Source organism: Sus scrofa, chromosome 16 (assembly GCF_000003025.6).
Source record: "Sus scrofa isolate TJ Tabasco breed Duroc chromosome 16, Sscrofa11.1, whole genome shotgun sequence".
NCBI classification, from domain to species: Eukaryota; Metazoa; Chordata; class Mammalia; order Artiodactyla; family Suidae; genus Sus; species Sus scrofa.
In genome coordinates, this window is record NC_010458.4 from 27,857,706 (window position 1) to 27,885,480 (window position 27,775).

The 27,775-nt window shown below is 42.4% G+C and overlaps 1 protein-coding gene across 1 annotated transcript in view; it reads left to right on the plus strand.

Moving 5' to 3' along the window:
- The window catches only part of NIM1K (NIM1 serine/threonine protein kinase), a 72,258-nt gene continuing 44,885 nt past the window's right edge, over positions 403–27,775 (plus strand). The window contains exons 1-2 of the mRNA XM_021077039.1: positions 403–594; positions 19,474–19,599. The gene's annotated coding sequence lies outside the window, so the exon portion shown is untranslated. The remainder of the gene's footprint in view (positions 595–19,473; positions 19,600–27,775) is intronic.

Consider the following 27,775-nt stretch of genomic DNA (forward strand, 5'->3'; position numbering starts at 1 on the left):
GGGAAGATTACCGGGTCGAGACTCCCAAGGACACAGAAACCTTTTTGATCAAGAGTATGAAGCGGCTCAGTATGAGGCGTGACTTGATGGGAGCAGTGTCAACCTTCTTTCGGCTGTGTCGCAGTTTCCCGTCCGTGCTCTAGGAGGGGTTCTCTCTGTGGCAGGGCCAAAACCCCCTCCTCGGGAGTCTGCGATGGGTGCCCCTGCAAAGCCAGCTCCCCTTCCTACAGCCCCTCCCTCCTTGCTGCCATAGAAACCAGACTAGAGGTCCAGGCCCGCGCCCAGTTGCCCAACCGGCCTCCCGGTCCCAGCTCTCCCCTCCCCCTCCTCCTCCCCCAGGCCAGCCCCCCTCTCCGGATTGGTCCTTCGGGAAACGCTGTGGGGCCCCTCGGTCCCCTTGGCGGAGCCGAGCCGCGCCGGCGCGCCGGGTTTGCAGCGGCCGCGGTCAGTCAGGTCAACCGCCCCTGACAGCTCCGGGAGCCTCCCGCCCCGCCGCTGCGCCCGGGCACCCACGCAACCCCCGCGCCAGCGCCAACCACCCGGAGCGCCTGACCCTGCGCGGCACTGCCAGTCCGCGAGCTGGGTTCGCCCCAGGTAAGCGAGGGCCGCGGGGCTCGCAGCCAGAGCCCGACCTGGTCGCCTCTTCCTCCGAGTAGCTGCAGACCTGGGTGCTGAGGAGGGGCGCCTCCCCTCCTCACAACCTGAGGGGAAAGGGAGACACAACTCCGGGGAGGGGGGGGCAAACTGGGGTCAGGAGAAGGTTACGTGCTTTTGGGGGCGTCCCCTCCCAGGCCCTTCGCGCGCGAGAGGAGAGGGCGTAAGAGGCAGAGTCCAGGGTGGGCCGGCGGTGCGGCGGGTGCCTGGATGACGCGTGCGCCCAGAGGTGTGTGCGCTTGTGTCCCTGAGTCCCGGCTTGGGGTGGGCACCCTTGTCTGTGTGATCGCCCACACGTGAGGCGGGGAGGGCAGCCCAGCGTTTCGCCCCGTGCACACCAGCTGCGCGCCACCAGCCCCAGCCGGAGCGAACCCAAAACTCGAGAGTTTGTAACCAGGGCGGGGGAACCTGCGTGATCCTGACTTGGCGGTGGGCGGTGGAGACAACTGACAGAGAACGGCCGCGGCCCAGAGGAATGAACCCTCCGCCACACCCCACACGGCTTTGTGCCCTGAAGATGCTTCTTTTGAAAGACTGGGCAAGTAGGGAGAAGCTGTCTCCTCTAACCTGAGGTCCCTTCAGGAATATTGGGAGCTCGAGAATTCCGGGGTACCACCCGGAGAGGATCGCAACAGGGTCTTTAAAACGCCATTTCTCATCAGCTTTTGTGTGCCTGACAGTATCTGAGTGGATGAAGAGGTCAAGGCAACGGATAAAGGTGCTTTTAGTCCTAACACGGGCATCGAAGGTTCAACCGGTGCACTTTTTTCGTCCCTTTCCTCTGTCCCTCCTCCTCAGTTCCTCTCAGCTTTTTTCCCCCTCTCCGCACCCCACCCTCGCCGTTTTCGTCCTCCGGAGTTTATTAGACAAGAGGGTTCTCTATTAGACCCACCCTCCCCCACCCCATTGCTCACCCATTTCAAACCGAGATTGAATGAACCACGTTCTAAGCTCTCACCCGTGCAATCCAGACAAGTTTGGAAATTAAATAAATCGTCTTTGCAGTCGAGGTTGCGGGAAGCCAAAAGGGAGACAAAACCAGACCGAAAAATCGATTCCGAGTTAAGTCAGGATTGGAAAGAGGAATCTAAAATGAGTATTTGTTTATGGCAATATGGTGGGTTTTTTTTTTTTAATGTTTGAAAAATATGTGTCGCTCAAGCTTGCATCATCAGTATTCAATGTGATTCACAGAAGAGCTTCAAAAGATGGTTTCTGTTAGTGTTGCAAAAGCACTTCTAATTTCGGTTCCCATGGTAACTGAAGAAGTCTCCCTGCACTGTTGAGACGCTGCCTGACTGGAACCAGGAACTGTTCTTGAGGAGATCTCCCCACCTTCCCTCATGTTACCATGGTAATAATAATTGAGCCTATAAGATACTTGTTTCTTTAAAGTACTAAAAGCCCAGGACATGTTGTTGTTTAATTCTGTCTTTTCAGAGTTTGCAGTTTGTGAAACGGATCTTCCCTCTCAGACAGCTGAGAGTAAACACTGCCCTCCAGCCAATCAGTCCTGCTGGCCCAGATCTCTTCTCACAGCTTACTGCACTAAGGGAGGGAGAGGAGAGTGTTTGATGTTAAAGGAATCCTGGCCGGGGACCAGATAGCTCTCCCCATTTAGCAATAAATTTGGAATCCTAATTAGCTTTCTAATTAGGAGATGGGGGATGTAGGTGGGAGGCCCAGAAAGAGGCTAATAGGGAAAAAGCTAAGTCCAGCTCTCCATGGACTGGTGTTTTGTGTGGTGTTGAATTTGCCTAGTAAAGTCCTCATGTGTTTATTTTTGGCTTGACCACTGTTAAGTGGTAAGCCTGAGAAAATCTTTTGAGAGGCCTCCTTCTGTGCTAGGAAAAAAATGTGGATAGATATTTAGTTTGAGGTGTGTGCTTTTTTCCCCAATAACTATCTGTATTTAAAATAAAGGCCGTTTTGTGTGAAATCTAAATTTCCCAGTAATAACTACAGATAGGCCATCGAGTCTATTTTTATGCTCTTGGTTTAGCCTTAGGTTTTCAGTTAAGAAGGTTTAATTTGGGTGGAGAGATGGTCTCATTTAAATACTTTTATTAGTAAGTGTTGATGTCTTTAAAGGACTATATTTTTTACACATCCACAATTCCTGAGCATTAAATCCTATAAATTAAACTTATATGTTGATAGCACATAATTGGAAAATTTGAAAACCCCAGACTTAGAGCTTAAAAAAAGAACTTGTCATAGTAAATTAATGTTTTAGCCAAATATCTTGTTCCATTTTGAGAAATGTGAAAAATAAAATATAATGTAAAATCCAACTGCATTCTTTAAATCTCATTACAGCATTTCTCTAGGAACTAAGGAACCTTAATTCATTGGCTGATTTTCTTTCAGTTGTTGAAGGGACAAACTGTTATAAATTTGTTTCATTCTATGGTTGTCATTCTATGGTTGTCATTTCCTATGGTTATTCTAGAAAAATTTCTCTAGAACTTAATTTATAAACCTCACTTGCTGTACAGTGGGAAAATAAAAAATTTTAAAAAATAAATAAATAAATTTCAGGGGAAAAGGAAATATTCAATTTTTTAAGAAGGCAGTAGTCTGGAGTTCCTTTGCGGTGAAGCCGGTTAAGGACCCAGCATTGTCTTTGCAGAGATCTTGGGTCGCTAATGTGGTGTGGATTCAATTCCTGGCTCGGGTGTGGCCAAAATAAGGAGAAGGAGAAGAAGGCAAAAATAGTCTACGATTTGAATGAATCAGGTCACAGTTCATAAATTACTTTCTCTCGAGAACTTCAAAGATAGCTCAGCCGTCATTATACATCCTAAGGCATATTAACCAGTTTTACAGATGGGCAAGTTGCATTCAAAAGACAAGTAATTTCTCAGATGGCCAAAAAACACGTGAAAAGATGTTCAACATCACTCATTATTAGAGAAATGCAAATCAAAACCACTATGAGGTACCACCTTACACCAGCCAGAATGGCCATCATCAAAAAGTCTAAAAACAATAAATGCTGAAGAGGGTGTGGAGAAAAGGGAACCCAATACACTGTTGGTGGGAATGTAAATTGGTGCAACCACTGTGGAAAATAGTACGGAGATTCCTTAGAAAACTAAAAATAGAATTACCATTTGATCCAGCAATCCCACTCCTGGGCATCTATCCAGAGAAAACCATGACTCAAAAAGACACATGTACTCCAATGTTCATTGCAGCACTATATGCAATTGCCAAGACATGGAAACAACCTAAATGTCCATCAACAGAGGAGTGGATCAAGAGGAAGCGGTACATATACACAATGGAATATTACTCAGCCATTAAAAGGAATGAAATAACGGCATTTTTAGCAACATGGATGGACCTAGACATTATCATGCTAAGTGAAGTCAGCGAGACAATGAGACAGCAACATCGAATGTTTTCACTGACATTGGAATCTGAAAAAAGGACAGACTGAACTTTTTGCAGAACAGATACTGACTCACAGACTTTGAAAAACTTATGGTTTCCAAATGAGATAGGTTTGGGGGTGGGGGGGTGCACCTGGAGTTTGGGATGGAAATGCTATAAAACTGAGTTGTGATGATTGTTGTACAACTATAAATGTAATAAAATTCACTGAGTAATTTAAAAAAAAGACCAGTAATTTCAGCTAACTGCTTGGAAAATTAAGAGACAAAAACTAAAGTCACTTAGCATGTCTATGAACTTGAGAATCAGCTAGGACTTAGAGAAAATGTAGATGAGAAGAGAGACAACAAGGTGGAGTGGCAGAAATAATTTAAAATTAAGAGAAAAATAAAACTGTAGGGAAAAAAGGGTTTTAAGTGAGAAGAAAACTCACATATTAAAGGAAAGGGATTAAAAAGAAAAAAATATAAAGAAAGTTGCATAGGAAAACAAAAACAGAAAAAGCCTAAGTTGGAGAACAGAAAGTTAAAAAGAACTCTGCTCTTCATCTTCCATGGAGAACGGAGAACCTCATCCTTTCCCAGAGGGCCCCAGGTATCCTATTTAACAAAATCCTCCAGTTTAGAGGATCTCTAGAGGCTGTGTTGTGGACCAAAATTCACTCTGGCTCACTGCCTCCTCCCAGTGGTATGGGGTGAGGCAGCCTCCCCGTCTCCAGGTCTGCCAAAGTAGCTTATTCGCTAGACCTCCTTTCCAATCCTTAGGCCACCAAGAAAGCTTTCTTTATATATGTTGGGATCAGTTAGTTGGGATAATTTGTAGATACACTGGATTATGTAATTATGATTTTACTTTAAATTGCAAGTTTCACTTTTAAAAATTGCCAAAACTGTCATCAAAATTATGCATTCATCTAATTTTATGAATTAGGGCATGTGAAAAAATTCTAACCAAGCAACACTCCCTGTCTTGTTTATAATCACTCTCTGCTCTTAGTTGTTTGATCACACCCCTCCCTGTTTCCAAATAATTGGCTGGCCTTTGACTTAATCCATTTTGGTCTGAGTCTATGTACTTTCTCTTTTGTAGGGGTGGAAACCCCTCTCTTATTCCACTCACTTCTTCTTCCTCCATTTTTGCAGCTAGTCAAAAGGAAGAAAATCAGCCCCACCACCATTAGCACAGCCCTTTATTTACAAATGCCAGGCAGCAGAGAGCTCCTAAGAGCCACTGGCTTGGGGAAGACAGGCTAAATTTTTTCTAGGAATTTAGCCAGAGCAGCCAAAGTTCAGCTAATTTCAGAAATAGTTGATTAAGGATCACTCTTAGAAAAGGGAGGCATTGATCTTTCAGATTAACAGCTGTTGCTTGAGTAATTTGGATGTTATATGGGGGATAGAGAGGCCGAGTTAGGGGCTAATGTCTTGGGCTAGGGTAGCGTGAAGGAAGAGCTTGTACACTTCTCTCTGGAAATCCTGCCCTAAGAGTGCTTCAAGTGACAAGCACAGTGTTAATTAAATCAACACTGTGTTTGCATTACGACTGTAATTATTCACTGCAGAGCCAAGTCGTGAATTATGGCTGTTTCTTTTTCTGCACAAGTTTTTTGGAGAAAATAGTTTTTCATTTGTTTAATTTTTAGGAACCTATCCATTTCTTCTAGTGACTCTTAATAACACCTCTCCTTGGTATTTTCTGCACCAACCCTCATTTTCTTCCAGGCCCCAGCCCAGGGCTCCGAAATAGAGCCCTCAGTTCTCCAGTCTGATCCAGTTCTCTTCTGGCCCAGACACACAGGAGCATTCCAAGATTTGCCTCACTTCCCTTCTGTGCAGATTCCCTGGCTCCCCGGTTCACTTGTTTTCATCGTTCTTGGTTTATGCTTTCATTTTATGGATCATCTGTTTTGCTAGCTACTTAAGAAAGGGTATAGGAAATAAAATTGGGGGACCTTGTATGTGTGGACAAGTATTTCATTCTCAGGCTTAATTGATGATTGGCCTGAGAAGAGGATTCTAGGCTGGAAGCAGATTTCCAAAGGCATTGATTTATTGTTTTCCGGCTTCCAGTGTTTCTGAAAGTTCCATGTCATTCCAATGCTTGATTCTTGGCATGAAATCTATTTTTTCTCTCTGGAACATTGTAGGAGTCGCTCATTGTTTTATGAAATTTCACTGAGTATAGATTCATTTTCTGTGGATTATGTTCATTTACCTGGTGGAAGCAGGAAACTCATGTCCTGAACTTGTAGGGAATTAATGTTGTAGGCATAACTTGGAAAATTATTCCATTTTATTGGTTTCTTTCTTCCTTTCTTTCTTCCTTCCGGATCCTTAACCCACATGCCAGGCTGGGGATCAAACCCACACTCCCAGAGACACTGCTGGATGTTAAACCACTGTACCACAGTGTGAACTCCACTTATTGATTATTGTTCATTTTATCAATTCAGGACTTTTAGCTTTGAATAACTTGGTTGCTGGCTTTGGAATCATGCATACTGCCAGACCATTCTCTCTTTTCTCACTGCTTTTTGTCTTTTAAAAACTGATCTCTACTCTCATTGGTACAGGATCATACCCTTAGCTTTACTAATAGTTTTGATACTCCTTGACATTTGCTTTATGATACATATTGGTTTAAAAGTGTTAATATCAGTGCAAAGACAGCAAACTTGCTATAGATGTGAAGGTCAAGTCTAAAATGATGGTCCAGCTTTCATGACCTTTTATGTCAACTATTGGTAACCTGCTGAGTAACTCTCTCTCTAGAATATAGACTTGCTCACCTTTATATTTTACAGTGAAGGAAACCAATCCAGAGAAGGTAAGTCATTTCTTCTGACTCCTTTCTAAACCCTTATTCTTTTACCCAGTCTCTTCTCTCTCCTTAGCTACCTTGTCTTATGTTTCATTTTCTTTTCAATTCTTAACCTTCTCTTCTTTATTATAAAGAAATATTATGGTTCTTTACTATAAGACATATTACAAAGTATATATTCTAAAATAGTACATATTCCAGAGGCAGCAAGAACTGGTGGTTAAGTTTAATTATGAAACAGCTTGCTGGGTTTGAATTCTGGCTCTGTGACTCATCTATGGTGTGACCTTGGGCACATTATTTGACTTCTTTGAACCTCAATTTTAGGAGGCCTATAATAATGGTGCCTACCTTTTAGGATTGTTTTGAGAATTAGATGACTGATTCATGTAAAGCTCTTAGAATGGTACTTGGAACACAGTAAATATCAATATTGCAGGAGTTCCCATCGTGGCGCAGTGGTTAACGAATCCGACTAGGAACCATGAGGTTGCGGGTTCGGTCCCTGCCCTTGCTCAGTGGGTTAACGATCCAGCGTTGCCGTGAGCTGTGGTGTAGGTTGCAGACGTGGCTCGGATCCCGCGTTGCTGCGGCTCTGGTGTAGGCCAGTGGCTACAGCTCCGATTCGACCCCTAGCCTGGGAACCTCCATATGCCGCGGGAGCAGCCCAAAGAAATAGCAAAAAGACAAAAAAAAAAAAAAAAAAAAAAAAAAAAAAATATATATATATATATATATATTGCTAGTACTATTGACAAAAGTACAGAAATAAATGTTAAAATGAAAAAATAATTATCTAGAATTCTATCTCTACTCCCATCTATAATCCCAACTAAAGAGATGACCATGGTTAACATTTCAGAGGGTTGTTTTTTTTTTTTAGAGTCACACCTGTGGCATATGGAAGTTCCAGGCTAGGGATTGAATTGGAGCTGCAGCTGCCCACCTATGCTGCAGCCACAGCAACCTGGGATCTGAGCTGCATCTGTGGCCTACACTACAGCTCATGGCAATGCTGGACACTTAACCCACTGAGTGAGGCCAGGGATCAAACTCGAATCTTCATGGATGCTAGTCAGGTTCATAACCCACTGAGCCATAACCCACAAGGGGAACTCCCCATAGGGTTGTTTTTATTATTTAAAAATGAAGCAAACAACCAAAAACAACCTGGAATATTGTACATACAGTTTCACTGTGGCATTTTCTGCTTGTCTTTATATTTTGAGCTTTTTTCCACACCATTGGCTATTCAGTATTCTTGTGTATGTATATTCTTTCTGTACTGGTTCTAACACAGAGCTTTGCAAATTAGGTTCTTCATAAGTGCTGACTGACAGGGAAGCCAGCTCTTCCTTTTGAACCCTTTGAGTTTGGAACAGGTATAAAGAGAGATCCTCCATCATGTGTTTGAGAAAAACCTGTTACAACTAAGTCAGGTCTTCTCATTCTCTACACAAGGAAAGCATTCTGGAGATGGCACCTAAAAAGTGTGGATTACAAAAGAATGAGGGAATACTCATGTGAAAAGACTATGGAGGAGGGCTGGGTGAGAACCAGAATGGAAGGGGTGGGGTCTGACTCAGTGGGACCATCGAGCCTGGAGGTGTGGGATAGCACATGAATGTGGAGCTCATGTTTTGATTTTTCCTTTGGACCTCAGCAATTGAGGCTGGGAAGCCAGTGAAAAGACTCCTGAGTACCATCATATCCTGAAAGCTGAGGGCACTTTGATCTTCTGGGAGATCTGACCTATTTGGCCCTTTCCTAGTACATGACAGTCATTAGCCTGCTTCACTCACACAGGACATATGTAGCAGCCTACTTAGCGACATTTTCAGGTTGGGAGTGAAGCCTTGGGCAGTCTTAGTGAGGATTCATGCCTCGTGAGAGCCTCCATGTAACACTGAGATAAATTTATGTTAGTTGGTTTATATTCTGTCATGTTGCACATGCTAGAGAATTACTCTCCCCAGGAAGCAGAGAAGCTCTTTGGATGAGTGTGGGCAGGGCGGCAGACTTTGAATGGAGAGATATAGAAGGTGAGGAGGGAAGCTTCTGCCTTGTCTAAACTCAGGTTTCCTCAAGAGTCAGTGTCTTTGTATACCACTCACATCCATGTGAGAACCAGTCTGTGTGGTTTGGTGACTGCTGTCTGCCAAGAAAAGTATAAAAAGTTTACCAAAACAATAAAACCAGTGATATGGTTAGTATCTATAGGACATAGAATGCAACATTTTTTAAAGGTTAGTATATAGCATTGCTAAGTAGGTAGACTCTTGGCCTAAACCTGTTTGTCTCATTGCCAGAATGTTCAGTGAGAATAGAAAATTGGTGACTTAAACCTTTTTGTTCAATGCTAGATTATTTGGTGAAAGTTGCCCATCAGAACAGAGACTAAGGGAATTCCCTTTGTGGCTCAGCAGTAATCAACCTGACTAGTATCCATGAGGTTGTGGGTTCACTCAGTGGATTAAGGATCCAATGTTGCCATGAGCTGTAGAGCAGGTCACAGACTCAGCTTGGATCCTGAGTTGTTGTGGCTGTGGTGTAGGCCAGCAGCTACAGCTCCAATTCTACCCATAGCCTGGGAACTTCTATATGCTGCAGGTACGGCCCTAAAAAGCAAAAAAAAAAAAAAAAAAAAAAAAGAAAGAAAGAAAAAGAAAAGAACAGAGACTAAGATTCAAATGAAGACTACTACTCTCATTCTTGGCTAATAAAATACACTGTGATCGTATTTAATAACGAAGTTTTTTTAAAAGCCTTTTAAGCTTTTCTAAATGTCTAGTTTATTTATTTATTTGGCTGTATCCAAAATACTGGGTTTTTTTTTTTTAATGTACCATTGAATTTGAGGCAATATAAAGGGTAGGAAAATCTGTACCTCATTGTCTGCCACAGTTGCTCAAGAACTAGTGCTTGTGATTATGTCCAAGGGTTATCTGTCCAAACTAGAAGTTCAGGAGGTCCCTGGTGGCCTAGTGGTTAAAGGATCTGGTGTTGTCACTGCTGTGGTGTGAGTTTGATCCCTGGCTGGGCATAGTGGGTCAAGGATCCAGCATTGCTGCAGAGGCCAAAAAAGAAAAACAAAAACCCAACATTTCACTTTTCTGACCTACATTTCCTTATCTTAGCACTTGCTTAATCACATGGGCAAATTCTTTCAAGCCTCATCTCCTTTGGTAAGTTTTCCCTGAACATTGATTGTACCCTATGTGCTCTCTGCCCACCCTTCCTGTGCATGTGTCTATCCTAGTGCTTTGAATGTCATTACATTATCCGTATGTATTTCTCGCTTACCCCACTAGCTGATGATTTAGTCAAAGCTCTGTGGCTCTTGAGGAGCACCTCATACCCTTGATATAAAGTAAGCAGGCACTGGGCATTTCATCCTGTTGTTGGAGGAGCATTCCACTGTGGAGTAAGAACGTGGCAACCTCACATTGCTTGGCATCGAAGTGAGAGCAAGAAAATGGGGAAGAATGATCTCTTTTCATCCTCATCCTTTCCTGCAGCATCTGTTCAGTGGGGACAGTCTGTGACATGCACATGCATAGTTACCAAGTCCTTTTGAAGTTTAGTTTCTTCATCTGAAAAATGAGGATGATTGCAGGCACCTTTCAGGGCTGTTGTAAGGATTGAAGGAAGTATGTACAGATGATTTCTGACTTAGGATTTTTTGACTTTACAATGCTGTGAAAGTGATACGCATTCAGTAGAAACCAGACTTGCAGTTCTGAATTTTGATCTTTTCATGGGCCAGCGATCCTCTTACCTGACGCTGAGCAGGGGCAGTGAGCTTCAGCTCCGTCTCAGCCACGCAGTCAGGTGGGTCAACAGTCAACACAGTTACAATCATTCTGTACCCAGACAACCATTCGGTTTTTCACTTTCAGTAACTGTAGTCAATAAATTCTATAAGGTAGTCAACATTTTATTGTAAGATAGGCTTTGTGTTTTGTGCCTCTCTTACAATAGATAGATTTTGCCAACTATAGGCTAATGTCAGTGTTGGGAGCGTTTTTTTTTTTTTTTTTTTTTTTTTTTTGGTCTTTTTGCCTTTTCTAGGGCTGCTCCCAAGGCATATGGAGGTTCCCAGGCTAGGGGTCTAATCGGAGCTTTTACCGCCAGCCTACGCCAGAGACACAGCAACTCGGGATCCGAACTGCATCTGCGACCTACATCACAGCTCATGGCAATGCTGGATCCTTAACTCACTGGGCAAGGCCAGGGATCGAACCTGCAACCTCATGGTTCCTAGTCAGATTCATTAACCACTGTGCCACGACGGGAACTCCAGGAACTCCTAACATTTTTTATTAACAGTTATAGCAAAGGCTTTTTTTCTGCATGTGCTGAATTGTCCTTTTATTTTTCTCGTTTAATTGATTCATGTGTTAAATTTACACATCTTCATTTTTGTTCTTCTCTCTCTCTTCTTTTTTTTTTTTTTTTTTTTTGTCTTTTTAGGGCTGTACCCTGGCATATGGAAGTTCCCAGACCAGGGTTGAATTGGAGGTGTAGCTGCTGGCCTACACCACAGCCACAGCAAGGTGGGATCTGAGCCAAGTCTGCAACCTACATCACAGCTCTTGGCAACACCAGATCCTTAACCCACTGAGAAATCCAGGGATTGAACCGCATCCTCATGAATGCTAGTTGGGTTTGTTACTGCTGAGCCATGTCAGGAACTCCCAAAATTACACATTTTCTATTGTTAAGCCATGCTTGCTTTTTTGAGAGAAATTTTACTTGGTCATGCTTTTATATATAAATTGACAGATTTGCTTTAGTACTATTTCATTTTACATCTTCGGTGTCTATATTAGGGACTGAAATTGGCTTATAATTTCACTTTTTTGTATCGTCTGCTAAACTTTCAACAGGTATTCTATTCCATGATGGCCCGAGTTGTGATTCTTATTTGGTGTGTACAAATACCGAAAATATTGCTCTGTATGCTTATTTATTTATAACTTCCATTAAAGCATTGGACTCATTTATCAGTAATAATAATCAGCATGAGCCATTTTGAACTTTCTCTTTATAGGCCATCATCCAGCAGCATAGGGTTTCATCAAGTCAGTTTGGATCCTTGCAGTGGAGAAGAAGACAAGTCTGTTACGTAGTTGGGAATAAAGGACACTTTAGTTTATTTACTGTCGCTGATATTCACCAGGCCCAATAGTTTATTCACAAACAAAGCACTTTGGATCCGGCACTGTCACTTTGGCAGCTTGTACCGATGCTCTGGTGCAGGTTCAATCCCTGGCCTGGGAACTTCTTTGTGCCATACCCAAGCTTGGACCTCAGGGCCGTAGCTGAATCCTTTGAGCATTGTGTTCCACTGTAGTGGACCCCAGATGGAGGCAGCGAGTGGAATCAGGAGGGCCTGGATCCCATCTTGGCCCTGATAGTCACAGGCTTTTTGAGTTTGGACAAATTCTTCAACCTCTCTAAATTTTAGTATCATCAGTGCAATGGGAATTTTACTATCTGTCTTACAGGGTTTGTTATAATGACTCTAAGAAACACAGTGTCTGGTGTATAGTAAATGCTTAATACAAGTAGTTCTTACTATGATTTCTCTGTCATATTGAATAAAATGCTAGAAAGTCTTTGTTAACATCAACTAAAAGTGTGGCTGCTTCCAAATGTCCTTCAAAAGTTGCTATAGTTCTTGGCTTATAGATTTATATCACCTTTTGTATATTATGTGTATGTGTGTATGTGTGTGTTTTGTCTTTTTGTCTTTTCTAGGGCCGCTCCTGCAGCACATGGAGGTTCCCAGGCTAGGGGTATAATCGGAGCTGTAGCCACCAGCCTACGCCAGAGCCACAGCAACACCAGATCTGAGCCGTGTCTGTGACCTATACCACAGCTCACAGCAACGCCGAATCCTTAACCCACTGAGCGAGGCCAGGGATTGAACCCTCAACCGGATGGTTCCTAGTCAGATTCTTTAACCACTGAGCCACGACGGGAACTCCTGTGTGTGTGTGTGTTTTAAACAAATTGGCACCTACCATAACCTAGCACAAGATGCTGGGGAATATTGAGGATACAGGATTAGCAAGCAGAAGAGGTCAGTCTAGAAAAGCTGTGCATAATTAGAATATGAGGTGATAGGAGTCAGAGATAAGATATCAAGACAGAATATCAGGGAGTTCCCATCATGGCTCAGCGGTTAGTGAATCCGACTAGCATCCATGAGGACATGGGTTTGATCCCTGGCCTGGCTCAGTGGGTTAAGGATCTGGCATTACCATGAGCTGTGGTGTAGGTCGCCGATGGGTTTGGATCCCTCGTTGCTATGGCTGTGGTATAGGTTGGCAGCTGTAGCTCCGATTAGACCCCTAGCCTGGGCACCTCCATATGTCGAGGGTGTGACCCTAAAAAGACAAAAAGACCTAAAATAAAATAGCAATAGAATATCGGGATGAGCTATGAGAACATCAAGAAATGAATTTCAGTGGACGTAATGAGGATGGAACAACTACCTCTGGCGGGTCCAGTGCCCAGGAGATATTTCAACTTGGAGGCTGAGTAAGACAAGGAGCAAGTGTGTTCCAGTCAGGGCAAGCTGGGTATGTCAACTACCTGGCATGAAAGGATATTTCAGGATCGGGAAGGTAAAACTTTAGGAATAAATTGCGTAATTGATTCAGATCTCAGAATTTCCTTCATGGCTGGATATTTAACTGTGTGTCTTAGAGTTTGGGGAAAGGGACTAGCCATGCCTTGGAGTCCTGGGTAAACATTGGCCCTCTCCTTGTTGTCCTGAACTGTCAGTGGGATTTAATTCACTGCTAATTAGTGTTGGTTTTGGCTCCCCTGGGGAAGTGTAAACACAAAGCAGGCCAGGAGTAGGGAGAAGGGCAAAGGCAAGTGCCTGGGTGTGTATATTTGCAGAACTGTTTTGGAGGAATTGAGGAGTGCAGAGAAGGTCTTGAAAATAGAGCAGGGATTATTTCTCATGTTTTAAAATATAGCAAAGTCTGCTGGAGGCTACTGACATGTCACACCCTTAAAATGAATACAGGGAAATGGAACCTTCTTTACTTTTACTGGGATCATTTTAACCTCGGGAGCCTTCCAGAGGGAAGCCGTAAGCAGGTTGTTTTTATTGTCTGTGGGTTGGAGCAAATTCTGGTCTGTCAATATTTGATGCTTCCAACTCAAATAGCCTCCTTAGGAATGTCTGCCTGTGTTTGAGGTGTGCTTCACTGGGAACCTTAGAATGCTGTACAAAAGCAGTGGGGCATCTCATCAAACCCAAACCTTTTCAGAAATTTTCCAGCCAGAGAGGCTTGGGTTAGGGCACTTATAACAAAACTGCTTGTGTTTTAGAGACAACACTTGAGAGACTTTTGGTTTTTTGTTTGGTTGGGTTTGGGTTTTTTGTTTTTTTGTTTTTTTTTTAGATTTTTGCCTTTTCTTCCTCATCATAGAAATCATAGAACAGTTGTTTGTAGTGGGTTTTTTTTTTTTTTTTAAGTGGGGGAGGTTTGGGGGAGGGTTTTTTTTTTTTTGGCCAGGGAAGGATTTTATGAGAGAAATATCTATTCCTCTGTCTTCCAGGATCCACACTGCATTTTAAAATACCTGTACAGGGAGTAACAAACCTGACTAGGATTCCTGAGGATGCAGGTTCGATCCCTGGCCTCACTCAGTTGGTTAAGGATCCAGTGTTGCCGTGAGCTGTGGTGTAGGTCACAGACATGGCTTGGATCCTGTGTTGCTGTGGCTCTGGCATAGGCTGGCAGCTGTAGCTCCAATTCAACCCCTATCCTGGGAACTTCCATATGCCTCCGGGGCGGTGCCCCCCACCCCAGCTCCAAAAGCAAAAAAAAAATAAAATGAAATATCTGTACTATTCAAGTCAATTCAGCCAGCATTTAATGGACTTCTCCCACCAACTGGGTGCCCAGAATCCTGAAATTAATAAGACTGAGGACCTGCCCCATAGAAACCCACATTCTGGTCAGCAGGACAAATATGTACTCAAGTAACTCAAACACCAGACAGTTTTAAAGATGTTGAAGGAAAATATTAAATTTCATGGGGGAAAACCAGAGGAGGAGCTAAATACTCTTGGTGTATCAGAAGAAGAGAAGAGAAGGGAAATGAAGGGAAGGGCAGAGAAGGAAAAGGAAGAGAATGGAATGTAGTCTAAATTTGAATATGTAGAATTTCAACCATTAGGTGATTGAAATAAGAAAAGGAATGAAATTAATCCCTTGTGAAACATTAATGGAAAATAATTTTCATGCTTACAAACAAAATAAACCTGTTTTAACTCATTTCTTCTTTGTCTGCTCCATAAACAAGCATTGAGTACCTGTGACTTGCCAGGCATTCTTTAGAGATGGGCTAGAACATCCTCCGAACCCTAGGTCTCTCGTTGTCTAAACAGGTAGACGGAGATGAGCACACAAACGGTGACACCATAGAGAGACATATACACCAATGGATGCACGAAATACTCCGAGAGCATGGGATGTGAGGGAGTCAAGGAAGACTTCCCTGAAGGATAGAGTTTGGGAGGTTTGATGGTGAATGGGTGGTAGAAGCAGTCCGCATAGAGGGCATGTCTTGTGCTAAGGCACAGAAGTATGAAGCAGCCTGAGGTGTTGATGGACTTCAGGTTTGTTTGTGGTTTGTTTTTTTGCCTTTTTAGGGCCACACCTTTGGCATATAGAGGTTCCCAGGCTGGGGTTGAATTGGAGCTGTAGCCTCTGGCCTCACCACAGCTCACAGCAACGCCAGATCTTTAATCCACTGAGCGAGGCCAGATATTGAACCTGCGTCCTCATGGATGCTAGTCGGATTCGTTTCTGCTGAGCCACAATGGGAACTCCCTCAGGTATTTTGATATATCTCAAATATAGGACCATAGGGGAGGAAATTAAACTGAGTCTGGAAATTAAACTGACCAAGACAGAGTAACAGGAGAACAAGCATACACATTTATTTAATATACGTTTTATGTGACATGTTTGCCTTCAGAAGGAGATGAAGACACAAAGAAACAGACCTGAGTGTTTTGTGCCAGGTTGGATAAAGAATGGGCCGTCATGGAGGAGAGTGATAGGCTAAGGAGTATGAGTTGAGTCTAATCAATTGAGGGAAATGTGGTAGACCTGTTTGTTAGGATTCTTTTATCCCTTTGCCTACAGAGATAAGGCTGCTCCTTTCCTCCAGGTATAGGGAGGGCTTCTCTCACCTGAGGGTTGTATAACACGTTTCAGGGAAGAAGGGCAAGGAGGGAAGGAAGTCAAAAGCACCTTCCTGCTTAAAATAGTCAATATATTTTGGTGCCCTGTATGTGGTAGCATGTCCTGAACTCTGTCAGGGTATGTGGTGGGGGCGGGGGTGGGTTGTGAATGGGAGGGATCCAGGGAAATGAGAAATGAGGCTAGAAATAAAATCAAGAGGTAGATTTTTTTTAATATTCTTTTCCATTGTGGTTTATTATAGGATACTGAATATAGTTCCCTATGCTATACAGTAGGTCTTTGTTGTTTTCCATTCTGTATGTAATAGTTTGCATCTGCTAACCCCAAACTCTCAATCCATCTCTCTTCCACCTCCCTGCCCCCTTGGCAACCACAGTTCTGTGCTCTATGTCTGTGAGTCTGTTTCCTAGATAAGTTCATTTGTGTCACGTTCACATATCACATATATCACATATTATCATAAATTTTATCACATGTAAGTGATATATGACATTTATCCTTTTCTTTCTGACTTACTTCACTTGGTATGATAATCTCTAGGTCCATCCATGTTGCAAGTGGTATTATTTCATTCTTTTTAATGGCTGAGTAATATTCCATTGTATATATGTACCACAGCTTCTTTATCCATTCATCTGTGGATGGACATTTAGGTTGTTTATATGTCTTGAAGAGCCAGGTCTTAAAGAGCTTTCTAGACCATGCAATGGAGATTGAACTTTATCATATAGTCATTTTAATGAAGGATTTTAAATGGGAAGTAATATCTACATTTTAGAAAGATCCTGCAGATGGTTTCTTAGAAAATAAAGTTGAACTAGATAAGACAGGAAGTAGGAAAGCGTGTTCAAAGTCTGTTTCAGCCAACTAGGTACAGGGTAAGATTAAGACCTTTAAAGGCCATTACCTTCATCCTCCACGTGCAATTCAAAGTTAAGCAAAGCTAAACATAACTAAATCCAATAAAACCCAAGTTCTGATTTCTTTCTTATGATGATTGTTTAGATGCATTGAAAAATGATCAAATATCAAAATATTTTAAGACTTCTGCTGCTTCCTCTCTTTGGTGCCCTGGTCTGCTGGTACCTTAGAGCATGTTTTTGTGGGATCCACCCCTGCCCAGTAGAGGTGATGGTCAGGATAATGTGTAAAAGGACTGGGGTGGTTTGAAGGAAGAGGATCCGCAGGACTGGGTGAGGGGAAGAGAGAAGCCAGAGATGGTGCCAAGATTCTGACTGGTAGGGCAGTGGTCATGACTGCCCTTGGGTTTCTACTACTCATCATTCCTGACACTTGGCAGAGGTCCTTTCCAGGCAGGCATATTCCACCATCTGTCCCCTTCCTCCCCCATCCTTCGCACTTAGTTCAGGCTCCAATCAGGTATTTTTAAATGCCCTCATCTGCAGGCCTCAGATAAATCCCTCACAGACTAAAATCCTTAGGACCAGATTCAGCCTCTGACATAACCACAGTTTCAGCACAGCTTGGTCATAAGGCTCCTGACACCACCTTGGCTCAGACAGGAAGGTTCGCGGGACCCGCATGCCTTTCTTCCATCTCTGTCATCTCCTTGTTAGTGACTCCTCTGTGCAAAGGTAACCTGGTCTTCTTACTCTGGGACTACAGCTCAGTGAGAGAAGAAGATGCAGCCTGATGGAGACATGGCTCTATCCCAGTGTCATACATAATTAATCCACTTCCAGGCCCCAAATCTGTTTGGGAACAAGGCCCAAGCAGCAGTTAAATATATCTCTGGGACTGTTCCTGAATATTCTGAAATAGCAAAACTCAGTTCAGAAGAGAATTCCCCCCACGGTCTGGGGCCTACTGTCCCTTATGCTGTTCCTCTTCAGGATTCCCAAAGCCCTAACTTCAAGAGAAACAAACAAAAACAAATGTGGCATGTACACAGCTAATAGTCTCAATTAGGGAGTTCCCATCATGACACAGTGGTTAACGAATCCGACTAGGAACCATGAGGTTGTGGGTTGGATCCCTGGCCTTTCTCAGTGGGTTAAGGATCCAGCGTTGCCGTGAGCTGTAGTGTAGGTCGCAGACACGGCTCGGATCCCACCTTGCTGTGGCTCTGGCGAAGGCTGGTGGCTATAGCTCTGATAAGACCCCTAGCCTGGGAATCTCCATATCCCATGGGAGTGGCCCAAGAAATGGCAAACACACACACACACACACACACACACACACACACACACACACACACACACACAGTCTCAATTAGAACTTTAACGCCTTCCCTCTCCGTGTCCCCCCAGCCCTGTGCAGGTATGTGCACTGTAGGCTGTGTTTTGTTTTCATCCCCAATGCTGGGGCATCCCCTTTTGCCTGGGGGTGTATTTTCTAGTCACTTGATAACTGTGTCACCCTTTCAACCACTTGAATGGTTGAATATGATGCCAGATTTCATTTCTTTCCAAGTCATCCTTCTTCTGAACTCAAAACTTGGGAAAATCTCCACTTTGGAATGCTGGTCTAGACTATACCATGTGGGTGGGCCAGTTGATTGTGTCCGGGATGAATTCCTTTTTCATACATGGTCATCATAGAGAGGCTATGCTCCCTAGAAACTGGAGATAAATGTGTGTTTTTAGTCCTTCAGCCAAGGAAATCTCTCTTGTAATCATAAATAGTCAAAACAGCAACCACTACGAAAAAACCACCCATGGACGTAAACAGGGTAAAATGTGAAAGGGTTTCTTGAATTCTCCACCTCCACCCCAATTTAATTTCCCTCCTCCCTGTTCACAGTTGGATACCACATATCCAGAACTTTGGCACTTTGCAGATATCTTTGCTTATATGTGCATAACAATTATCATGAAGCTCTCAGAGATGTGCCCATTTTCATGGACCTCATGGCTCTTCCCCTACACACCCCTTTTCTTTACGATGATAAATAATATAGAAAATTCAGATTAAAATAGTGCAGGGCAGGGAAGAGGGGGAATGTGGACTGAGAATCACAGCAGAAACCTTTTTGGTGCATAATTCATGATCTTTCCATGTTCGGTCAGTGATCTTTTTGCCATTTTATACATTTAAATAATACCTGGTCTCTAGAGCTCACACTCTGCTCCTGGGCTATCCCATGAGATAAGAGGTATTCATTATCTACTTTCACTCGCTTCCTTGGGGAAATTTTTTCAGCCAGAAATATCAGGTCAGTGGAACAGTGTGCAATTCTCAGAACTAGTTCCAAAAGCCTCCTCCCTTGCCTCCCTGGTGGGCATCACTTAAACTGCCTCGACAGCACTGTGTAATCACTTCTTCAGTCAGCCCCAAATCTGTCCCCTGCTCTGGGAAAGAAAGCATCCCTAATTACATTTGCCTTTCTCTTCCTCAGTCTTGAAGGCCCTCTGTGCAGACGCGGGCTCCCAGCAGTTCTTGGAGCAGCAAAGGCTCAGCCAGACACGGGAAGGCGACCTTCCTCTCCTTTCAGAGAGCTGTTAATTTTGCTTTTCCAAGCCAGGTAGGACTCATTTTTTTTTTTTCTTAATGGATTTGCATTATTATTTACTATGTGACTTCCTTCGCTTGGAAGACCAGTTTGGTTTTAATGTAGTTTCTCTTCATGTAAAATCCAGAATGACTGCTTGTACCTACATGATTTCTGAATTTCCTGCCTCCCTAGAGGATTTTCTGTTTCTCATCAAGATGAATAATTTATTTGGTTTCAAAAAGCAGCTTAATCTTTGATCCTGGTATATCTACAGGTATAAACTTATAAAGACATGTGAGTACTCTTTGTTACCATTTTCTTCCCTGAGAGCATTTTAAAATTGGAGAGGCTATATTTTATATGGACTAAATTGCTCTTTACTGAAGACCTTATGAATGGTTTTCTGTGGAGTAAGTTGAAGGAATGCCCTTTATGGAAACCAGGCAGGGATCTTGTTTCTGTGTTTCTTCCCAGCTGGTCCAAAGGCCAGCCTCCTATGAATTTTGATTTGTTCAAGACAACAGAAAAAGAAAAAGCCGCAGTAGCTGGGACATCAGATATAGGAACCATGGAAAAAAGGGCTGCTTTTTTCCTCTCTGGGTTGCAAGATTTGAGTTTAAATGTGAATGACGTCTTGAGATGAATGCATTTGATACTGTTCAGTAGTGCAGTAAAGCTGCGGAGATTGGTAGGAAGATAAGGAAATGTGCGCTTAATGAATGAAGGCTTTTTAGAGGAGGTGAGTGGAAGACAAAATATTTTGGAAACCTTGGAAACCATGGATAAGTCATGTAACCTCTCTGGGCTCTTGTCTCCTAAGCCCTAAAGTGAAGGGGTGAGAGGGGAGGAGCACTGAGGCTTCTTCCGCTAACATTACATGATTGTCTATTTCTTTGTTCCAGCCTTTTTGGACAGTGTGAGCAAAGATCAATAGGCAAGATCTAAGTGAAATTCTGAAAGGGAGGGTAGCTGTTAGGACTGTGAGCTGGAATGGAAGATGTGGGCAGAGACGTGAATGGCAGAAGGAAACAGGAATGGTCTGGAATTGGAAGGTTGTGTTTAGTCTAAAAATATGGTCAAGGTAGTAAGAAAAAGATTTGATGGCAGCTGGCTGTATAGTTTGCATTAAGGAATATTTTCTGGTGTAATATTTTAATTCCTTTAGTTATTTTAAATGTTTTCTAACAGCTTTATTTATTTTGCTTTTAAAGGCCGCACCTGTGGCATATGGAAGTTCCCAGGCTAGGGGTTGAATTGCAGCTGCCAGCCTACTCCACAGCCACAGCAATGAGGAATCCGAGCCACATCTTTGACCTATACCACAGCTCATGCAGGATCCTTGACCCACTGAACAAGGCCAGGGATCGAACCCACATCCTCATGGATACTAGTCAGACTCATTTCCGCTGCGCCACAATGGGAACTGCCAGCAGCTTTATTGAGATGTAATTCAAATACCATATAATTCACTCATTTAAAGTGTACAATTCAGGAGTTCCCATTGTGGTTCTGTGGGTTAGGAACCCAACTAGTATTCATGAGGATGTGGGTTTAATAATCCCTGGCTTTGCTCAGTGGGTTAAGGCATAGGCCACAGATGTGGCTCAGATGCTGCGTTGCTATGACTATGGCGTAGGCTGGCAGCTGCAGCTCCAATTTGACCCCTAGCCTGGGAACTTCCATGAGTCGCAGGTGCAGCCCTTAAAAAAAAAAAAAAAAATACAATTCAGAGTCCCCTATGGCTCAGCAGGTTGGGGATCCATCATTGTCATTGCTGTGGCTTTGGTTGCTACAGTGATTTGGGTTTGATCCCTAGCCCTGGGGAACTTCCACATGCCTTGGGTGCAGAACCCTCCTCCCTCACAAAAAAAAAGTGTAAAATTCAGTGGATTTTAGTATATGCACAGACTTGTACATATTTGTATCACCACAATCAATTTTAGAATATTTTTATTACCCTAAAAAATGCTACTCTGCTTAACCAGCTTTCCCAACTCCTCCCCCTAAACCCTAGCCAACCACTAATCTACTTTGTTTCTATAGATTTGTCTATTCAGAATATTTCATGTAAATGGAATTACGCAATGTATGGTCCTTTGTGACTGTTTCACATAGCGAATGATTTCAAGGTTTGTCCTTATTGTAGCACGTATCAGTATTGCATTTCTTTTTATTGATGAATAATACTCCACTGTATAGACATACCACATTATCTTTATCCCTTCATCAGTTGATGGATATTTGGGTTGTCTCTACTTTTAGCTATTATGAGTTAAACTACTATGAACATTTGTGTATGTTTTTGTGTGGATGTGTTTTCATTTCTCTAAGGTATATACCTAGCACTATAAATGCTAGATTATAAGATAACTTTAACTGTTTTAAAAACTGACAGATTGTTTTTCAAGATGCTGCACCATTTTGCATTCCTACCAGCAGTGTATGAAGTTTCCAGTTTTTCCACATCCACTCTAACACCTGTTATTACCTATCGTTTTCATTCTAGCCATCCTAGCGCTTGTGAAGTTGTATCCCATTGTGGCTTTGCATTCCCTGATGGCTCATGATGTATATGTGCTTACTGGCCACTTGTATATCTTGTTTGGAGAAATGCCTATTCAGATCCTTTGTCCATTTTTAATTGGGTTATTTACCTTTTTATTACTGAATTGTTTTATTTATAGATTCTAGATACAAATCCCTTATCAGATACATACTTTGCAAGAAAATTTTCCTCTTCTGTAGTTTGTCTTTCCACTTTCTTGATGATGTCCTTGAAGCATATAAGTTTTTAATTGGTGATATCCAGTCTATCTGTTTTTTCTTTTGTTACCTGTTCTTTTGGTGTCAGATATGAGAAATTGTTGCCTAACCCAAGGTTGTGAAGATTCAGGCCTGTATTTTCCTCTAAGAGCTTTACAATTTTAGCTCCTATATTTGGATCTTTGATGCATTTTGAGTTAACTTTTCGTTTATGGTGTGATGTAGGGGTCTAACGTCATTCTTCTGCATGTGAATAGCCTTTTAATTATTTTTATTATTATTTAACTCTATGTACAGGTTTTTATTTATTTATTTATTTTTGGCTGTACCTGTGGTATGCAGAAGTTCCTGGGCCAGGGATTGAACCTGAGCCACTACAGTGACGATGCTCGATCCTTAACCACTAGGCCACTAGGGAGCGCCAACTTTTAATTATTTTTTTGACTATATATTACTACTTATTTTTTGAGTGGTTGCTCTAGGGCTTAAAATGCACATTTTAATTTATCAGAACCTAGTTTAAATTTATATTAATTTAATTCCAGTGAGATTGAGAAAGTTTACTCCTTTATAGCTCTATTCACTCTTCTCCTTTGTTGTGCTATTATTGTTATAATTTTATATGTATCTGTGCTAAAAATAAAACACATTTTTATAATTATTAATTTGTATAATTTAATGTCATATAGTGTTGATATATAGTAGATGCTCAATAAATGTTAAATGAGTGAGTGAAGCATCCTATGGGTGGTGCAGATCTTGGAGAATGGATGAGGTAAGAGAATTTCAGTCTTAGAGTCCCTGTGTTCCCCAAGTGGACACATACTCTGCCTCTTCTCAGTGCCTGTGGCTCTAAACTGGTGCATCTTCTGGAATTCTCACTTTGCATTCCACATCCCAGCTGGACTGTCTGCTCCCTTTGTGCGTCCTAAGCAGGACATTCAATTACTGAAGCATAGAAGTACTAGTTTGTTGGTTAGCATTGAGCTGAGGGAACACAGGATAAGTTTATTATTAACCAAGTTTGAGGGTGAAGGGTGGGCAGTGAGAAAGGGAGGAAGAAAACTATTGGTGATAGACGGAGGCAACAGAGAGAAAACCTGTGACTGTCTACATTTGTTTACTCATTTATTCACCAGGACATTTATTGAAAGCTTTCTCTGTATGAAGCTACAGATGCATAGAACAAAGCAGTCAACTTTCCTTATGCCAAATCTTAAATTCTAGACATAAAAATTACTTTATTGTTGTAAAAACGCACTGAAAATAACTGTGTAGCCCACTGTAGTGGTTAAGATGTCTGAAATTGGAGCCTCCCTGCCTGGGCTTGAATCCCAGACGGGCAGAATTGCCTGGCTTCCCTATGCTGACTAAAATGCCCTTATCTATAAAACTGAGGTATTTGTACCTATCTCCTGGATTCATATAAGGAATACTACCTTCCTGCCTAGGTAAATTCTTAGTAGCACCACTTATGTATATATGTATTTATTTATTTTAAGCATGAGCTGTTAAGAAGCAACAACTCGCTTGTCTCATTTCGTTAAGTAATTACCATGGCAAAGAGCTGTTTACCTTTGAAAAACCGGCTCTGGAGTTCCTGTAGTGGCTCAGCGGGTTAAGAATCCTACATAGTGTCCATTAGGATGCAAGTTCAATCCCTGGCCTTGCTAAGTGGGTTAAGGATCTGGCCTTGCCACAGCTGTGGTGTAGGTCACAGATGTGGTTCAGATTCAGTATTGCTGTGGCTGTGGCGTAGGTCTGCATCTGTGGCTCTGATTTGACCCCTAGCCCGGTAACTTCCATATGGCACAGGTTGAGGCCATAAAAAAAACGGTAAAATAAAATAAAACCAAACAGAGAAGAGCCCCCTGGGTGGATAATTCAGAGGGCAGGAAAGTACTTGCTTTTCTTTCAAATTAGGTTCATAACAACGCATCCCTGCCTGAGGTTTGAAAGCTATGGCAGATCAATGGGATTAGTAATCCAAGGCCCCAAAGGTGATGTTTCTAATGTAAATATAGGACATCATTTAATGCGAGTTCCTGCTGTGGCACAATGGGACTTGTTCCTGCCATTCAAAACATCAATTAATGGGAGTTCCCGCTGTGGTGCAACCAGACTGGTGACATCTTGGGAGCACTGGGATGCAGGTTCAATCCCTGCCTGGTGCAGTGGGTTAAAGATCCGGCATTGCCACTGCTGCAGTTTAGGTTGCAATTGTGGCTTGGATTTGATCCCTGGCCTGGAGACTCCATATGCCTTGGGCAGCCAAAAACAAACAAACAAAAACCCAAAAACAAAACCCCAAAACCCCCACTAATTAATGATTGTTCCTAATTGATTTTATCGTGTAAAAGAGCAGCATCATAAAAGAATCTTTTAAGACCAAAAACAAACAAACAAAAAACCTTTAGATCAGAAAGGCACAGTAGAAAGATTGGATGTTTATTTCCATCGCTGAATGTAAGAACCACTCCTCCCTCCCTACTCCCCACCAGAGTGTTCCATAACCCACTTGCATTGCTTGGACCCCTGAAGTACCATTCACTCATACAATTAAGATTTGTCTTACGTAGAACTGCAAGGTCCCTTCCAGTCAATGTTCTCAGTAGAAACATAGAATGTACTTCAAACAGTGAACATTGGTACCCAATGTGCTTATCTCAGCAGCAGATGGCCTATTTTAAGTCATGCACACTCAGTAAGTGTCCAGGACATTAGATCCTCAGTAAACTCATCAAGCAAAGAAGCAGTTTTTGGCATATAATAGGTATTTAATACGTGCTCATTAAATGAAGAATGTTGGTAGGCTGAAAATAAATTTATCATAAGTAGGAGTCTCATCTTGATTTTTCACCCTGAATGATGCCAGAGAAGTCATTGACTGGATCATTCCATGCCTCTCTTTAAAAGAGTATTGGGGAGTTCCCGTCGTGGCTCATTGGTTAACGAATCCGACTAGGAACCAGGAGGTTGTGGGTTCGATCCTTGGCCTTGCTCAGTGGGGTTAAGGATCCAGTGTTGCTGTGAGCTGTGGTGTAGGTTGCAGACGCGGCTCGGATCCCATGTTGCTGTGGCTCTGGCGTAGGCCAGTGGCTGCAGCTCCGACTCGACCCCTAGCCTGGGAACGTCCATATGCCAAGGGAGCGGCCCCAGAAATGGCAAAAAGACAAAATAAATAAATAAATAATAAAAGAGAGTATTGATTAGCATATAAGTGGTGGTTTTAAGAGTAAAATAGAACTATGTTGGAGTTCCCCGTTGTGCAGTGGAAACGAATCCGACAAGGAACCATGAGGTTTTGAGTTTGGTCCCTGGCCTTGCTCAGTGGGTTAAGGATCTAGTGTTGCCATGAGCTGTGGTGTAGGTCGCAGATGTAGCTTCAATCTGGCTTTGCTGTGGCTCTGGCGCAGACTGGCAGCAACAGCTCCAATTCAGCCTCTAACGTGGGAGCCTCCATGTACTGCAAGTGCGGCCCTAAAAAGACAAAAAAAAAAAAAAAAAAGAACTATGTTAATTCAAAATAATTATACCGAAGACTTCTATTGCCTAACTGACCTAGTTACAGCAGGAGCAGGGAAGCAATCTAAAATAACATGAAACAGCTGCCCAGTACAGTATGGGTATGGGTAACTGTAGCAAACCAGAATGGACAGTCAGCCCGGGTCTCTGCCATGCCCAGATGCAGTCCCAAGTCTGCAGGATTGGTTTTATCCTAATCCCCAAATTTCCCTTCCTGACCCCATCTTTTGTTTATGATAAAACTCTTCCCCAATCCTCTTAAGATCTGAGGTAAATCACTTGTAACTTCACCTTTATTTCCTAGTTATAGCGTCTCATTATAAAATCATTAGCATTACTGAGGCAACCAAGAATGAGGCATATGCCTTCTACTCCATTTGGTGAAATTCTTCCTGTGTTTTTAGCTAATTTACTTATGATTATTCTACTGGTATGCCTTATTTTGTCTGATTTTCTGTAGGTCCTAGTGACCTGTATGTGGTCTGCTGAATTTGCTGACAACACATTTTTATTTCTACTAGTGAATTTTGATACCTTTCCTTCCTCCAATACAATAGACTTCCCCTCTAGCACTGCCCACTCCACAATCACAGGGTAGTGACACCTCAACTGGCTGTACCCATTAGAATAGCCATGTGTTTTTGTAGAAAAGAGCCAAGTCTTTTATACATTTGCTCAACACATATTTAACTGAGCATTTATTGTAGGCCAGATACCGTTCAGAGTCCTGGATATATAGTCTAGTCTATGATTTTTCTGTTGGTTTTCTTTTTTTTTTAATGAATTTATAACATCTGTAGTTGTATAATGATCATTACAATCCAATTTCACAGGATTTCTATCCCACAACCCAAGCACATCTCCCCCACCCCCCAAACTGTCTTCTCTGGAGACCATAAGTTTTTCAATGTCTGTGAGTCAGCATCTGTTCTGCAGAGAAGTTCAGTCTGCCCTTTTTTCAGATTCCACTTGTAAGTGAAAGCACTTGATGTTGGTGTCTCATTATACGGCTGACTTCGCTTAGCATGATAATTTCTAGGTCCATCCATGCTGCTAAAAATGCTGGTATTTCATTCATTTTAATGGCTGAGTAATATTCCATTGTGTATATGTACCGCTTCCTCTTGATCCACTCCTCTGTTGATGGACATTTAGGTTGTTTCCATGTCTTGGCAATTGCATATAGTGCTGCAATGAACATTGGAGTACATGTGTCTTTTTGAGTCATGGTTTTCTCTGGATAGATGCCAGAAGTGGGATTGCTGGATCAAATGGTAGTTCTATTTTTAGTTTTATGAGGCATCTCCATACTGTTTTCCACAGTGGTTGCACCAATTTACAATCCCATCCGTCTGTTGGTTTTCTTAATGGTATCTTTTGATATCCAGACATTTTAAATTCTGATGAAGTTGAATTTATCAATTTTTTCCCCTTTTATGGCTTGTAGTTTTTGTATCCAATCTAAAAAACTTGCCCTTTGGTGTTCCCTGGTGGCCTAGCAGTTAAAGGATCTGGTGTTGTCATTGCTATGGCTCAGGTCACTGCTGTGGTGTGTGATCAATCCCTGGCCTGGAAACTTCCACATTGCCATGGGCATGGCCAAAACACAAAAACAAACGAACAAAAAACCAAAAAACTCACCCTACTTCAAGGTCCTGTTGTCTCCTCTGTACATTTTAGAAATTTTATGGTTGTAGGTTTTATGTTTAAGTCAATGATCCATCTCAGATTATTTTTTGTGTAGGGTGTGGGATAGAGGTCAAGATTCAACTTTCATTTACACAGACATACTATGGATCTAGTACTGTTTGTTAAAAGAGAGTTCATTTTCCCCACTGAATTGGCTTGGTGCTTTGGTGGAAAATCAACTGGCCAAATATGTATGTTAGTTCCTGGACTCTATTTTGATCTTTTGGTC